Genomic DNA, 17,724 nt, shown 5'->3' with positions numbered 1-17,724 from the left:
TATATTTGTGATCGATAATGCACACTTCTTACACGACTGACCAGTCGACAGCGCTGCCTTCCTATTATGCGTGTGTAAACCGATGTTGGGCTGCTCAACATCTTTCACGGTTACATCACTTGCACCCGAACCCATGGTGCCGATTTGGTAATATGTTGTACATGGTCTCAAGATGTACGCTTCGACCCCTTATTCAGGGGCTCAAGCTATTACCAGCAAGATCAATCCTCATCCAGACTTGAACTCGAAACACCCGGAGGCGAACGGTTTAACTAATAAGTGCACCAGTCTTGAATCCATGCGTCGGTGGAAACAATGCCGGCGTGTTGCATGTATTAGCTCTGAACTTAGCGAGTGATTGCCTTGTAGCTGTCGAACTGAGCGTAGAATGTGATTATCGCTCACTTGAAAGGGTCAAGCCCTTTCGAGTCGTCCGGTTTTTACGCCAGACGACTCGGTTCACCATCTTTCGGGAAGGGACCGTCTCGGTCGCAAGCTGCTCCGGTCCCCAAACAACCTGCGACAAATGATAGGAAATGCCGACATCAATACGTGTTCAGTTTGGTTTATCGCTCATAGGTCTTTTTGACCATCGATCCCTGATTATAACTCTCAATTAAACAGTCAGGAGAGTAAGGCATGCCCATCGATATCTCATCGACAGGCGATACCGCAAGAACGGCCAACGACACATCAGGTGATCGATTATTGCTACGACTTTTGCTTAATCGTTTCCACTCCTTAGAGAAAGAAACCCCCGGGGACCGTCTCGGTCGCAAGCTGCTCCGGTCCCTAAACAACCTGCGACAAATGATAGGAAATGCCGACATCAATATGTGTTCAGTTTGGTTTATCGCTCATTGGTCTGTTTGACCATCGATCCCTGATTAAACTCTCAGTAATCCAGTCGGGAGAGTAAGGCATGCCCATCGATATCTCATCGACAGGCGATACCGCTTGAACGGCCAACGACACATCAGAGGATCGTATCTTGCTACAACTGTTGCTTAATCGTTTCTTCTCCTTGGAGAAAGAAACCCCCGGGGACCGTCTCGGTCGCAAGCTGCTCCGGTCCCTAAACAACCTGCGACAAATGATAGGAAATGCCGACATCAATACGTGTTCAGTTTGGTTTATCGCTCATAGGTCTGTTTGACCATCGATCCCTGATTAATACTCTCAATTAGAAGGTCGGTAGAGTAAGGCATGCCCATCGATATCTCATCGACAGGCGATACCGCATGAACGGCCAACGACACATCAGAGGATCGTATCTTGCTACAACTCTTGCTTAATAGTTTCCACTCCTTGGAGAAAGAAACCCCCGGGGACCGTCTCGGCCGCAAGTTGCTCCGGTCCCTAAACAACCTGCGGCATCAAATGATAGGAAAAGCCGACATCAATACGTGTTCAGTTTGGTTTATCGCTCATTGGTCTTGTTTGACCATCGATCCCTGATTAATACTCTCAATTAGAAGGTCGGTAGAGTAAGGCATGCCCATCGATATCTCATCGACAGGCGATACCGCATGAACGGCCAACGACACATCAGAGGATCGTATCTTGCTACAACTCTTGCTTAATAGTTTCCACTCCTTGGAGAAAGAAACCCCCGGGGACCGTCTCGGCCGCAAGTTGCTCCGGTCCCTAAACAACCTGCGGCATCAAATGATAGGAAAAGCCGACATCAATACGTGTTCAGTTTGGTTTATCGCTCATAGGTCTGTTTGACCATCGATCCTAGAATTCAACTTTCGAGTAAGGCATGCCCGCCGATATCTCATCGATAGGCGATACCGGTAGAACGGCCAACGACACACATCTAGGATCGCATTTACTCTTCCTTGGATGGATAACCAATACCCTAGGACCGTTTCATCGCGAGCTGCTCCGGTCCTCAAACAACTCGCGAACCACCGATAGGATGATATTAGGAATGGCCGACTTTCATCCTTTAACTCTCAGTTCTGCTTACCAAAACATAGGTACTTGGACCTTAAAGACCACTATATGTTCCCCGATCGGGGGCAATCGGAACGTCTATCCATCATCAACATCGTTTCACTCATTCCGAACCACCAAATTGGACAGACAGTACCATATTCACCAACCGATTGCTTCAACTTCGCAAACTGTATGGTAAGTTCTACTAATTTCACATCTTACCATCGACTAATAGTGCATAAATCCACTTGGAAATCACTTTTCCTTGGTCCTCGGACCTTCTACGACAACGTCCAACAAATATCCGAAGTCGTTTCCCAACTTAGACCAAGCATTTCGTATCTTTACTTCTAATCGATTTTTTCTCTCATAATTGACGATCAAAATCTAAAAACCACATTTTGAGCCAGAAGCAGTCGTCCGATCGTCCTGGGGGTAGTCTCAATCGATTTAGAAGGGCCCAATTCATAAAGATACGTACTCAGTCAAATTCATGCTTCTGGCTCACCTACCCCCTATATAGAAAACGAAAGCGTACAGGCGTGGAAAACGTGCCATTTTTCTCCATCACGGACTTTTTTTTTCTCGTTGCACCGACTCTAGTAAAAAAGTGAAATTTTTTACTAGTTACCAACTTTTGCAAATTATCATCGGATATCACTTTTCATGGTCTATAGTAAGTTCTTATCACGTTTTAGTAGTTTTTGAAAAAAAAATTTTTTTGAACTTTTCAAAATTTTTCAAAACAAAGTTTTTGTAGGCGGTTTTGTGTATGGAGGGTTACTAGTCTCGGGGTCACTGTTTGACCAAAAAACCACTATATATCATTCGAAAGGTAATTTCAAGGGCTACAAAAAATTGTTCTACGGCACCCCCCTCCGACGTCTAGTATTCGAGTTATTGGCCAAAAACCATCACTTGAGCGATTTTTCGTTCAGGGTACCCGACTCTAGTAAAAAAGTGAAATTTTTCTCGATTGACCAAGTGTTGCAAATGACCATCGGATTTCACTTTTTATGGTCTATAGTGAGTTCTGATCACGATTTGGTACTTTTTGAAAAAATTTTTTTGACGCACTTTTCAAAATTTTGCAAAACCAAAACTTTTTAGGCGGTTTTGTGTATGGAGGGTTACTAGTCTCGGGGTCACTGTTTGACCAAAAAACCACTATATATCATTCGAAAGGTAATTTCAAGGGCTACAAAAAATTGTTCTACGGCACCCCCCTCCGACGTCTAGTATTCGAGTTATTGGCCAAAAACCGCAACTATAGCGGTTTTTCGTACAGGGTACCCGACTCTAGTAAAATGATGCGATTTTTACTAGTCTAGGAACTTTTTGGTCAAAAAATCAAGTATATGTCATTCGATAGATAATTTCAAGGGCTACCAAAAATTGTTCCACGACACCCCCCTGCGACGTCTAGTATTCGAGTTATTAGCCAAAAACCGCAACTTAAGCGGTTTTTCGTCCAGGGTACCCGACTCTAGTAAAATGATGCGATTTTTACTAGTCTAGGGAACTTTTTGGCCAAAAATCAAGTATATGTCATTCGATAGATAATTTCAAGGGCTACCAAAAATTGTTCCACGACACCCCCCTCCGACGTCTAGTATTAGAGTTATTAGCCAAAAACCGCAACTATAGCGGTTTTTCGTCCAGGGTACCCGACTCTAGTAAAATGATGCGATTTTTACTAGTCTAGGGAACTTTTTGGCCAAAAATCAAGTATATGTCATTCGATAGATAATTTCAAGGGCTACCAAAAATTGTTCCACGACACCCCCCTGCGACGTCTAGTATTCGAGTTATTAGCCAAAAACCGCAATTATAGCGGTTTTTCGTCCAGGGTACCCGACTCTAGTAAAATGATGCGATTTTTACTAGTCTAGGGAACTTTTTGGCCAAAAATCAAGTATATGTCATTCGATAGATAATTTCAAGGGCTACCAAAAATTGTTCCATGACACCCCCCTGCGACGTCTAGTATTCGAGTTATGGGCCAAAAACCATTCATACTTGAGCATTTTGCTCATTTTGCCTGTACGGGTACCGGGGACTAGTAAAATCAGGCCAATTTTACTAGAGTAGGGGTCCTTTTTGGTCAAAAAAACAACTTTTGCTCGTTCGATAGGGAATCGATAGGGCAACAAAAAATCGTTCTACGACCCCCCCTTCCGATGTCTAGTATTCGAGTTATGGGCCAAAAACAGTTTATAGCTAATTTTTCACTCGATTTTTCACCAAGTATCGCACATTACTCCGGTTCTATACATTGGATCGTCAATCTTTAAGATTTTATGGGTAGTTCCAACTGTTTGCTACATTTCATCCATACATCACCAACCGATTCAATGTCTGTGCTAGAAGTTATTAGAGGAATAAAAAAATTTACCCTTGGCTTTGGACCGTACAATTTTACCCATTTTTGGCCCATATTTGCCCCATAGCTCCGCCGGTATCCAAGATATGGCCACACTTTCTTCTGGCCATGGGTAGATGGCACTTGTGGCTAGATTTCTTCCATGCACCACTAATCGCTACCATGTCTGTGGCCGGAGCTATTCACGAAAGCGCCTCGCGCACTTGGTCGGATTTTTGGTCCAACTTGCACCATTTTTGGCCCATATTTGCCCCATAGCTCCGCCGGTATCCAAGATATGGCCACACTTTGTTCTGGCCATGGGTAGATGGCACTTGTGGCTAGATTTCTTCCATGCACCACTAATCGCTACCATGTCTCTGGCCGGAGCTATTCGACGAACAACCATCGCATTTACCTAGGTACTTTTTCGGATTTTTGGTCCAACTTGCACCATTTTTGGCCCATATTTGCCCCATAGCTCCGCCGGTATCCAAGATATGGCCACACTTTCTTCTGGCCATGGGTAGATGGCACTTGTGGCTAGATTTCTTCCATGCACCACTAATCGCTACCATGTCTGTGGCCGGAGCTATTCACGAAAGCGCCTCGCGCACTTGGTCGGATTTTTGGTCCAACTTGCACCATTTTTGGCCCATATTTGCCCCATAGCTCCGCCGGTATCCAAGATATGGCCACACTTTGTTCTGGCCATGGGTAGATGGCACTTGTGGCTAGATTTCTTCCATGCACCACTAATCGCTACCATGTCTCTGGCCGGAGCTATTCGACGAACAACCATCGCATTTACCTAGGTACTTTTTCGGATTTTTGGTCCAACTTGCACCATTTTTGGCCCATATTTGCCCCATAGCTCCGCCGGTATCCAAGATATGGCCACACTTTTTTCTGGCCATGGGTAGATGGCACTTGTGGCTAGATTTCTTCCATGCACCACTAATCGCTACCATGTCTGTGGCCGGAGCTATTCACGAAAGCGCCTCGCGCACTTGGTCGGATTTTTGGTCCAACTTGCACCATTTTTGGCCCATATTTGCCCCATAGCTCCGCCGGTATCCAAGATATGGCCACACTTTGTTCTGGCCATGGGTAGATGGCACTTGTGGCTAGATTTCTTCCATGCACCACTAATCGCTACCATGTCTCTGGCCGGAGCTATTCGACGAACAACCATCGCATTTACCTAGGTACTTTTTCGGATTTTTGGTCCAACTTGCACCATTTTTGGCCCATATTTGCCCCATAGCTCCGCCGGTATCCAAGATATGGCCACACTTTCTTCTGGCCATGGGTAGATGGCACTTGTGGCTAGATTTCTTCCATGCACCACTAATCGCTACCATGTCTGTGGCCGGAGCTATTCACGAAAGCGCCTCGCGCACTTGGTCGGATTTTTGGTCCAACTTGCACCATTTTTGGCCCATATTTGCCCCATAGCTCCGCCGGTATCCAAGATATGGCCACACTTTCTTCTGGCCATGGGTAGATGGCACTTGTGGCTAGATTTCTTCCATGCACCACTAATCGCTACCATGTCTGTGGCCGGAGCTATTCACGAAAGCGCCTCGCGCACTTGGTCGGATTTTTGGTCCACCTGGCACCATTGTTGGCCCGTATTTGCCCCATAGCTCCGCCGGTATCCAAGATATGGCCACACTTTGTTCTGGCCATGGGTAGATGGCACTTGTGGCTAGATTTCTTCCATGCACCACTAATCGCTACCATGTCTCTGGCCGGAGCTATTCGACGAACAACCATCGCATTAACCAGGTACTTTTTCGGGTTTTGGTCCACCTGGCACCATTTTTGGCCCGTATTTGCCCCATAGCTCCGCCGGTATCCAAGATATGGCCACACTTTCTTCTGGCCATGGGTAGATGGCACTTGTGGCTGGATTTCTTCCATGCACCACTAATCGCTACCATGTCTGTGGCCGGAGCTATTCGACGAACAACCATCGCATTTACCTAGGTACTTTTTCGGATTTTTGGTCCAACTTGCACCATTTTTGGCCCATATTTGCCCCATAGCTCCGCCGGTATCCAAGATATGGCCACACTTTCTTCTGGCCATGGGTAGATGGCACTTGTGGCTAGATTTCTTCCATGCACCACTAATCGCTACCATGTCTGTGGCCGGAGCTATTCACGAAAGCGCCTCGCGCACTTGGTCGGATTTTTGGTCCAACTTGCACCATTTTTGGCCCATATTTGCCCCATAGCTCCGCCGGTATCCAAGATATGGCCACACTTTCTTCTGGCCATGGGTAGATGGCACTTGTGGCTAGATTTCTTCCATGCACCACTAATCGCTAACATGTCTCTGGCCGGAGCTATTCGACGAACAACCATCGCATTCACCTTCTCGTTGCACTTCTTCGGGAATTTGGTGCAACCAAGTTTTCACTATAACTTGGTCATTTTCCGTCCATCGGACATGCGGTTTTGGGTGTCGATACTTGACACCGCGCGCTACAATATGTTCCTCCACGACCATGTGGTCCGATGCTTCCAACAGGAGCTATTCGAGGAGTACCGATTTTTCACCATTAAAAATGCTCAATTTTGCACCAACTTTTGCCTATAACTCAGGCTGTATCGATCGGATCTTCAATCTTGAAAAAGTTTTGGATAGGTGGCACCAAATGCTACATTTCGTTCTTCCACGTCAACTTTGTCCGATGTCTAGCAAAAAAGTTATTCGCGAACCAAGTCCAGAACCCATGCAATGGCTGCCCTCATTGCATACATCACGGCGGTTAACTCTCGTTACTCTATACCGTGGACTTGGTACTTTTTCAGGCATTCGTTGCTACTTCTCGGTTCATGATATTCGTTTACGGTCTTCACTAGGGCATTTGGTGCTCCTTATCGGTTCATGATATTCGTTTACGGTCTTCACTAGGGCATTTGGTGCTCCTTCTCGGTTCATGATATTCGTTTACGGTCTTCACTAGGGCATTTGGTGCTCCTTCTCGGTTCATGATATTCGTTTACGGTCTTCACTAGGGCATTTGGTACTGGGCTTCCCACTTTCTACTGATCGATCCATACTCACTTGCGTGCACCTAGCCTAGGAAGGTTTCCTATGGCTTCCCATCTTTCTACTGATCGATCCATACTCACTTGCGTGCACCTAGCCTAGGAAGGTTTCCTTGGGCTTCCCATCTTTCTACTGATCGATCCATACTCACTTGCGTGCACCTAGCCTAGGAAGGTTTCCTATGGCTTCCCATCTTTCTACTGATCGATCCATACTCACTTGCGTGCACCTAGCCTAGGAAGGTTTCCTATGGCTTCCCATCTTTCTACTGATCGATCCATACTCACTTGCGTGCACCTAGCCTAGGAAGGTTTCCTATGGCTTCCCATCTTTCTACTGATCGATCCATACTCACTTGCGTGCACCTAGCCTAGGAAGGTTTCCTTGGGCTTCCCATCTTTCTACTGATCGATCCATACTCACTTGCGTGCACCTAGCCTAGGAAGGTTTCCTATGGCTTCCCATCTTTCTACTGATCGATCCATACTCACTTGCGTGCACCTAGCCTAGGAAGGTTTCCTATGGCTTCCCATCTTTCTACTGATCGATCCATACTCACTTGCGTGCACCTAGCCTAGGAAGGTTTCCTATGGCTTCCCATCTTTCTACTGATCGATCCATACTCACTTGCGTGCACCTAGCCTAGGAAGGTTTCCTATGGCTTCCCATCTTTCTACTGATCGATCCATACTCACTTGCGTGCACCTAGCCTAGGAAGGTTTCCTATGGCTTCCCATCTTTCTACTGATCGATCCATACTCACTTGCGTGCACCTAGCCTAGGAAGGTTTCCTATGGCTTCCCATCTTTCTACTGATCGATCCATACTCACTTGCGTGCACCTAGCCTAGGAAGGTTTCCTATGGCTTCCCATCTTTCTACTGATCGATCCATACTCACTTGCGTGCACCTAGCCTAGGAAGGTTTCCTATGGCTTCCCATCTTTCTACTGATCGATCCATACTCACTTGCGTGCACCTAGCCTAGGAAGGTTTCCTTGGGCTTCCCATCTTTCTACTGATCGATCCATACTCACTTGCGTGCACCTAGCCTAGGAAGGTTTCCTATGGCTTCCCATCTTTCTACTGATCGATCCATACTCACTTGCGTGCACCTAGCCTAGGAAGGTTTCCTATGGCTTCCCATCTTTCTACTGATCGATCCATACTCACTTGCGTGCACCTAGCCTAGGAAGGTTTCCTATGGCTTCCCATCTTTCTACTGATCGATCCATACTCACTTGCGTGCACCTAGCCTAGGAAGGTTTCCTATGGCTTCCCATCTTTCTACTGATCGATCCATACTCACTTGCGTGCACCTAGCCTAGGAAGGTTTCCTATGGCTTCCCATCTTTCTACTGATCGATCCATACTCACTTGCGTGCACCTAGCCTAGGAAGGTTTCCTATGGCTTCCCATCTTTCTACTGATCGATCCATACTCACTTGCGTGCACCTAGCCTAGGAAGGTTTCCTATGGCTTCCCATCTTTCTACTGATCGATCCATACTCACTTGCGTGCACCTAGCCTAGGAAGGTTTCCTATGGCTTCCCATCTTTCTACTGATCGATCCATACTCACTTGCGTGCACCTAGCCTAGGAAGGTTTCCTTGGGCTTCCCATCTTTCTACTGATCGATCCATACTCACTTGCGTGCACCTAGCCTAGGAAGGTTTCCTATGGCTTCCCATCTTTCTACTGATCGATCCATACTCCCTTGCGTGCACCTAGCCTAGGAAGGTTTCCTATGGCTTCCCATCTTTCTACTGATCGATCCATACTCACTTGCGTGCACCTAGCCTAGGAAGGTTTCCTATGGCTTCCCATCTTTCTACTGATCGATCCATACTCACTTGCGTGCACCTAGCCTAGGAAGGTTTCCTATGGCTTCCCATCTTTCTACTGATCGATCCATACTCACTTGCGTGCACCTAGCCTAGGAAGGTTTCCTATGGCTTCCCATCTTTCTACTGATCGATCCATACTCACTTGCGTGCACCTAGCCTAGGAAGGTTTCCTATGGCTTCCCATCTTTCTACTGATCGATCCATACTCACTTGCGTGCACCTAGCCTAGGAAGGTTTCCCTTCGGTACCGACTTCCATCTACGCACTCGATATAACCTAGGTACTTGGTACCGATGTTGGTTAACACTCAAGCATTTCTTGCATCCTGCGTGCAAGGTACCAATTTTCACTTCTTAGGTACGTTTATGGGCCCGCATTAATCCAATATCGCTCCGATGGCCTTTCGCATTATTTCATCCGATAGCCCTTGCCAAAAGCTACCAAAAGTTCCTCCACGGCCATGTGCTCCGACGCTTAGTTTAGGAAATATTCGAAAAAATTCAAAATAGGAAGCATTTTCTTATTGGAAAATCACCTTAAATCGATGGCCATTTTTTGGGCAAAAACTTTAACGTCTTCCCGACTTTGCGGGAATTGCGAATTTTAGGCACCCAGAGAAAATCTTTTACTTTAAGGGGGCGGCCGCGAAGTTGCCCGAAGTCTCGGACACAAAAATTCTCAAGTTCCCCACTCTAGTAAATCGCCCTATGAGTATCTCCTGGCCCGCGAGCTCTGCGAGCGGGCCAGCTTCGGCGATTTTTGCCTTTTCGCCTAGGCGGTTCTTCTACGAAATTGGTCCACAGCTTTTGCTCAGAAAGCTAGCATTTGTTGCAACAGTTAGGTGCTTGGTACCACATTTTGGTATCCATTTGGGCATTTGTTGCAACTACTCGGTACTTTGGCCCACATTTCGCTCTACTCGGGCCTCTATGGTGCTACTTGTCGGTACTTTTGGCCAACTTAGGCCAATTGGGTGCAACTTGTGGGTACTCTGTGGGTACTTTAGGGCGTATTGTGTCTTTCGGGTGAACCTTCGCTATACTTCATGGGTACTGATGGCCAACTTAGGAACATTCAGTGCAACCTTTGGGCCTAAGGAAATTTGTCCAACTCTTTGGACTTAGAAAATTTTCTGGACTTAGAAAATTTTCTGGACTTGTAAAAATTTTCAAATGTTCAATTTGGCCCACATTTCGCTCTACTCGGGCCTCTATGGTGCTACTTGGCGGTACTTTTGGCCAACTTAGGCCAATTGGGTGCTCTTTGTGGGTACTCTATCGGTACTTTTGGCCAACTTAGGCCAATGGGGTGCTATATGTGGGTGCTCTATCGGTACTTTTGGCCATGTTAGGCCCACTCGGTGCTATTTGTGGGTACTCTATCGGTACTTTTGGCCATGTTAGGCCCATTCGGTGCTATATGTGGGTGCTCTATCGGTACTTTTGGCCATGTTAGGCCCACTCGGTGCTATTTGTGGGTACTCTATCGGTACTTTTGGCCAACTTAGGCCCATGGGGTGCTCTTTGTGGGTACTCTATCGGTACTTTTGGCCATGTTAGGCCCACTCGGTGCTATTTGTGGGTACTCTATCGGTACTTTTGGCCATGTTAGGCCCACTCGGTGCTATTTGTGGGTACTCTATCGGTACTTTTGGCCAACTTAGGCCAATTGGGTGCTATTTGTGGGTACTCTATCGGTACTTTTGGCCAACATAGGCCAATTGGGTGCTACTTGTGGGTGCTCTATCGGTACTTTTGGCCAACTTAGGCCAACTGGGTGCTATTTGTGGGTACTCTATCGGTACTTTTGGCCAACTTAGGCCAACTCAGTGCTTCTTGTGGGTGCTCTATCGGTACTTTTGGCCAACTTAGGCCAACTGGGTGCTATTTGTGGGTACTCTATCGGTACTTTTGGCCAACATAGGCCAATTGGGTGCTACTTTTGGGTGCTCTATCGGTACTTTTGGCCAACTTAGGCCAACTGGGTGCTATTTGTGGGTACTCTATCGGTACTTTTGGCCAACTTAGGCCAACTCAGTGCTTCTTGTGGGTACTCTATCGGTACTTTTGGCCAACTTAGGCCCATTCGGTGCTATTTGTGGGTACTCTATCGGTACTTTTGGCCATGTTAGGCCCACTCGGTGCTATTTGTGGGTACTCTATCGGTACTTTTGGCCAACTTAGGCCAATTGGGTGCTCTTTGTGGGTGCTCTATCGGTACTTTGGGACATATTATGTCCTTCGGGTGAACCTTCTCGATACCTCATGGGTACTTGTGGCCAACTTAGGAAAATTCAGTGCAACCTATGGGCCTTTGGAAATTGTTCCAACACTTTGGACTTAGAAAATTTTCTGGACTTAGAAAATTTTTTGGACTTAGAAAAATTTTCAACTTCTGTATCTTCTTCATCATGTTCCATTTTGTGGGACTTAGAAAATTTTCTGGACTTAGAAAATTTTTTGGACTTAGGAAATTTTTCAACACTTGTAAAATTTTTGTTCCTTCTTTGAAGAAGAATACTTTCCACTATTAGCTTCTTTCTCTTTTTCTTCTTAGTTGTCTTCTTATTTTCGGTCCGAGAGCGCCGACACTTGTAAAATTATCTAAGTCCGAAGACTTTTGGAATGAACCAAAAGTCAACGAACACAATACATCAACCCTATCAACATCAAGTGGCAACCCGAAGGAAGCGCAGCGGCCAGCCCATGTACAACGCGAAGTTGTAGCATGCAACCAACCAACCGCTAACCTCCAACGGCACTCAATGTATTCGTTACACATGGGCGCACCTGCACCACACTGTCGTGACCATCCAACGAGCCGTCGGTTCGGTCGTGTGTTACAAGCACCCCATCACATAGGCATAGAGTCACCACACAGTGTTCTTCAACACTCTCGTCACATGGTGCAAGTCACGGTACGCACCACCAATGTGCACTGGTTGGCCAATTCCAGCACACACGGGGCGCGCACGCGCAAGCACTAACCACCAAGCATGGGTCGCCTGAGAGGATCGATGCGAACGCATCTCTACAACTTGAAGCTCCCAGCCTGTAGTCCCGTCGTTTGCGGGCGGTCGTAGGTGTCGAAACTAGTGATATCCACAGTCGGCAAGCTCGTCCACCGGTGTTCCCAACATGTATGGTACTAACACGTGCAGCGCGAACCCGCCCTTTGCGGCCTAGTAGTAAGCGGGGATGAGACGCCAGTGTGCCAATGGACAGCACGGACGGTTCTCGGAGGGTTGTTAGGCCCGCTAGCTTACGACCACCTAATGGGTATAAGAAGCGCTATCAGCTCGGATTGGATACGACCTTAGAGGCGTTCAGGCATAATCCAGCGGACGTAGCGTCATACCATAGTCCGTTCGAACTAGTATTGAGCCAGTGGTCCGTACCTGTGGTTCCTCTCGTACTGCACAGGAATTCCGTTAAGATAGCGACAAACAATGCACACCAGTAGGGTAAAACTAACCTGTCTCACGACGGTCTAAACCCAGCTCACGTTCCCTTGAAAGGGTGAACAATCCTACGCTTGGTAAATTTTGCTTTACAATGATAGGAAGAGCCGACATCGAAGGATCAAAAAGCCACGTCGCTATGAACGCTTGGCGGCCACAAGCCAGTTATCCCTGTGTGTGTGCGTAGCTGTCAAGCCAGCAGTTTAGACGTGCTTTGTGTCGCTCCGTATTTTTTGCAAAAATATTGTGCAAAAGTGCTTATAAATAGCGGAACAATAGTCGAAAAGGGCGAATTGAGTGTCATTCTTAGCGAATATTGAAAAAGGAAATCGTTTTACTTCAATTTACTGCGCTAAAACTCAGTTTAAAGTGTCCCCATACACTTTGTATGGGGAACTTCAGTGGCGAATAAATATCGAAATACCGTGTTAGAACATTGGAAAAGTGGTAAAACACATGCTAGGGAGCATAAACTATCGTTTTCCAGCGACGTAAAGTGCTTTTAAAAAGAGATAAACAGTAAAAACTCGACGTGAAAGTGCGTGCAACAGCGTGGTACGGTGGCGTCAGGTGTGTCGTCGCGTGTGTTTGTGTCATCAACAACACCACGAAGCGTTTTCGAGCAGTGAGGACAACAACCCAACGTAAAAGCTCCCTTTTTATGACGACAGCGCCACCCGTGGCGGGTTCCGCAACTTCCAGCGAAGACAGCAACCACCTTCTCTTCGACGTCTGCAGCGCCACCAGTGACCGGTAGCGGTAGCGCTTAGCCGGGACACCAGCGTTACGAAGCGTTACGGTGCTATAAAACTCGATGCGAATTGCATACCTTTCCGGCGCTTAGCGGTCAGAGAGTGAGAACGCGCAGCCGGAGACCGGGAACGCTTAGCAGGAGACCGGGAACGGTTCTTTGGCTCCGAATCCTTCCCCGGGAACGCCAAAACGAGAGACTTCAACGCGTCAGCAGGCGACGAACCCGTTTTTTGGTGTTTTCTTGAATCTCTTGCGGAATTTATTAAAAATTCTTATTCTTGCGGTTTTCTCTTGCGAAATTGTTTTTAATAAAGAAAAAAGTGGGAGTTTTTTATTCTTGCGATCCGCGGACGGGAAATCTGCCAAAGGGGCTCTAGCGACGGACGGTCGTTACCTTGGCAGATGTTGAAGGGAATATTCCCTTGTTCCGTCTGAACGATTCGTGCAGGCGGTTTTTTGTGAAAGGAGCGGAGAATGGAGGGGCGGGTGCTTCGTTCCGGGGTGCGGTCGTCGTCCACGCCTCGGAAGCGGTCCGATACCCCTTCCCCTTTACCGGAGACACCACGGCCGGCCGGACCAACGGTGGCGGTTCCGTCCGAGGCTGATAATTCCGAGGAGGAGGACGATGCGGAATTTTCCGACGCCTCTCTTCTCGAGCAGACGGTGGTGCCGCCAGTGGTAGCGGCAGGGGAGATGTCTTCAACCGTGGCTCCCCACGACGATGGCGAAGCGTCGGTGCTGGCTTTCCAGCACAAGATGCTGGAGAACTTCGCCAAACAAATCGAGTCGCTGACGGAAGAGCTGCGACTTAGCCGGGAACGTGAAGTGGCCCTGAAGTGTACGCTGGAAGCGCTTCAAGAGGGCATGCGTTCCTTGACGGCGCTTCATTCCTCGGCACAGCCTGTTGGTCAGGGCAGTGCCAGGACAAAACGCAGCCGGCAGCAGCGCAACCGTGCGAAGAAAGCTTCGCAACTGCAGCAGCAGCAGCAGCAGCAGCAGCAGCAGCAGCGGCAGCAGCAGCAGCAGCGGCAGCAGCAACAACAACAGCGGCAGCAGCAGCAGCAGCAGCAGCAGCAGCAGCGCAGCCAGCCACAGCCGCAGCGACGGACGGTCGCAGTGTCGGCTAATGGCCAGCAGCAGCAGCAGCAGCAGCAACCGCAACGTCAGCAGCAGCGGCAACAGCAGCAGATGTCCTGGGCTACGGTCGTGAGCGGTCGGAAGAGCCGATCGCAACGTTCGACTCAGCAGCAGCAGCAACCGCAGCAGGTGGGCCAGCCGTACCGGCCACCTCAGATGCGCCAGCAGCAGCAGCAGAGTCAGCAGCAACAACATCAGCAGCATCGTGCCCAGTCTAAGGGGCGTCCTCCGCGTCCTGACCGCATTGCGGTGGTCCCAGGTTCGGACAAAACCTGGACAGAGATGTACGTGAAGCTGCGTACATCTCAGGAGCTGCAGGACGTCAGGGCAGACATCGGCATGGGGCGCCGGACCGTGCAAGGTCATCTGCTTGTACCGTTGCGGAAGAACGTCGATAGCGCGGAGCTGGCTCGCCGGATCCAGCTAGCGCTAGGTGAGGATGGCGAGGCACGAGTGGTGACGGAGATGGGTGAGCTTCTCATCACCAACGTCGACTCTCTGGCCAAAGAGAGTGACGTGAAGCTTGCCATTGAGGAGAAGCTGGGGTCAGCGGCTGGCATCACTCACGTCGAGCTTTGGGAGCTCCGTGATGGCACAAAGCGAGCGCGTGTTCGACTCCCACTGGCCAAGGCACGGAGTCTCATTGGTCAGAAGTTGACACTCTGCCAATGTGTCAGCGGCATCCGCGAAGTGCCGAAGAAGCCGCTCGACCGTCAGCGCTGCTTCCGTTGCCTGCTGATGGGGCACCTGGCGCGGGACTGCCGTTCTTCAACTGACCGGACGGGTCAGTGTTTGCAGTGTGGCGAGGTAGGCCACCGCGTTAGTCAGTGCACGTCGGCAGCTAAGTGCATTGTCTGCCAGGGGCCCCATCGAGTGGGCCACTCATCGTGCCGACAAGGTCAACAGTGTCGGGTGTAGTGAGGGTGATGCAGGTCAACCTGGGTGGTGGACGCACTGCTCAGGATCTGGCCCTGCAAACAGCCCGCACTAAGCGGGTCGACGTGCTGCTGCTGTCAGAGGTGTACCGACCTCCAGAGGGCAGCGGAAACTGGTCGGTGGATTCGTCGGGGAGAGCAGCTGTGGTGGCGACCGGCCACCTTCCGATCCAGCGGGTCTGGCGCTGTGCCATGCCCGGGTTGGCTGCTGCGCAGATTGGAGGGGTGGTCTTCATCAGCTGTTACGCCCCTCCACGTCTCAACTCCGGCGAGTTCGAGCAACTTCTGGAGGCGGTGGAGTTGGAGGCCCAACCCCACCCTCGCATCGTCCTGGCAGGCGATTTCAACGCCTGGAATGAGGAGTGGGGTAGCCAACGTACCACCCGGCGCGGTGAAGAGCTGCTGGACACAATCCGGCAGCTTGGGCTTGTGATCCTGAACCAAGGATCGGTCCCGACGTTCGTGGGCAACGGAGTCGCCACTCCCAGTGTCGTGGATGTGTCTTTCGCGAGCGCATCCATTGCTCGTCCAGACACTTGGGAGGTGGCAGCGAACACCACTTCGTGCCACTATACGGCGTCGGACCACCGGTACATTTTCTTCACCGTGGGGCCTCCAACTCTCGACCAGCAGCGACGACAACAGCAGCAGCACCAGCAGCAGCAGCACCAGCAGCAGCAGCACCTGCAGCAGCAGCATCGTCACCTGAACGGGAGGCAGCAGCGACAACAGCAGCAGCATCGCCAGCGGGGACAGGGGTCCTCTTCGTCATCCACCACGTTTCGGCACGCTGGCCGGAGATGGAAGACGACGCAGTTTTCGGTGGAGGCATTCGCAGCCGCACTCCAGACGGCCGGTTTTCCGGAACGAGCCGTCAGCCAGGAGGGGATGGTCGACGCCATGCTAGATGCATGCGATGACACGATGGAGCGCGTCACCATGTCGCATCGTGACCCCCATCGAGACCTCTTCTGGTGGACTCCGGAGATCTTGCGTCTTCGGGAGGAGTGTGCGGCCGTGCACGAGCGGATGCTTCATACCACCGACCTGCAGGAGCGCAGCATCGTGGCTGCACATCATCGGTCGGCGAGGAGAGCCGTCGAGAAGGCTGTCCGGGCCAGCAAGCGAGCGCAGCTCGATGAGCTGATTCAACAGGCGGAAACCAACGAGTTTGGGGCCGGTTATCGGGTGGTCATGTCTCGTCTTCGTGGCTGCTTCGTGCCACCTGAGACTGACCGTGTCGTGTTGGAGCGGATAGCCAACGATCTGTTCCCGACACATCCGCCTGTTGACTGGCCGGACGCTGAATCATCGAGCGTCGACACCGAGGAGCGGAGTTCTTCGTTGACCCCTGTCACCGTGGGCGAGCTGTTGTCCATCGTGGGATCGATGGCGAACCGGAAAGCGCCTGGACTGGACGGTATCCCCAACGCGGCGGTTAAGACGGCCATTAGGAAGTACCCGGAGGTTTTCGTCCGTTTGTACCAGGACTGCCTGGACCGGGGTGCGTTTCCAGCGCCCTGGAAGAGGCAACGACTGGTACTGTTGCCAAAGCCTGGCAAGCCTCCCGGGGAAAGCTCCTCCTACCGGCCGCTGTGTATGCTCGACGCACTCGGCAAGGTGTTGGAGCGCCTAATTCTTAACCGCCTCAACGAGTTCCTGGAGGAACCAGATGCGGAACGGCTGTCGGACGGGCAGTACGGTTTCCGGCGAGGCAGATCCACCATCAGTGCGATCCAGCGCGTTGTCGAAGCGGGCAGGACGGCCATGTCCTTTCGCCGCACCAACGCCCGAGACAAGCGCTGCCTGATGGTGGTGGCACTTGATATCCGCAACGCCTTTAACTCTGCGCCCTGGCAAGCCATCGCCAACGCGCTGAGGGACAAGGGGGTACCGTCATCGCTGCAGCAGATACTGAGGAGCTATTTCGAGGACCGGCGGCTGGTTATCGACACCAGCGAGGGCCCTGTCGAGCGTAACATCAGTGCGGGCGTTCCACAGGGTTCCATTTTGGGACCCACGCTTTGGAACGTGCTGTACGACGGGGTCCTGGGTGTCCAGTTGCCTGAGGGGGCCGAGGTTATTGGCTACGCTGATGACCTTGTCGTCTTGGTCCCCGCAACGACACCCCAAGCCGCTTCCTCGACTGCTGAACGAGCCATCGCGGTAATCATGGACTGGCTGGACCGGAACCGTCTCTCGTTGGCGCCAGAGAAGACGGAAAT

This window comes from Anopheles funestus (assembly GCF_943734845.2).
Source record: "Anopheles funestus chromosome X unlocalized genomic scaffold, idAnoFuneDA-416_04 X_unloc_96, whole genome shotgun sequence".
NCBI classification, from domain to species: Eukaryota; Metazoa; Arthropoda; class Insecta; order Diptera; family Culicidae; genus Anopheles; species Anopheles funestus.
The sequence above is the reverse complement of the archived record's forward strand: the minus strand, read 5'-3'. Positions refer to the sequence as shown.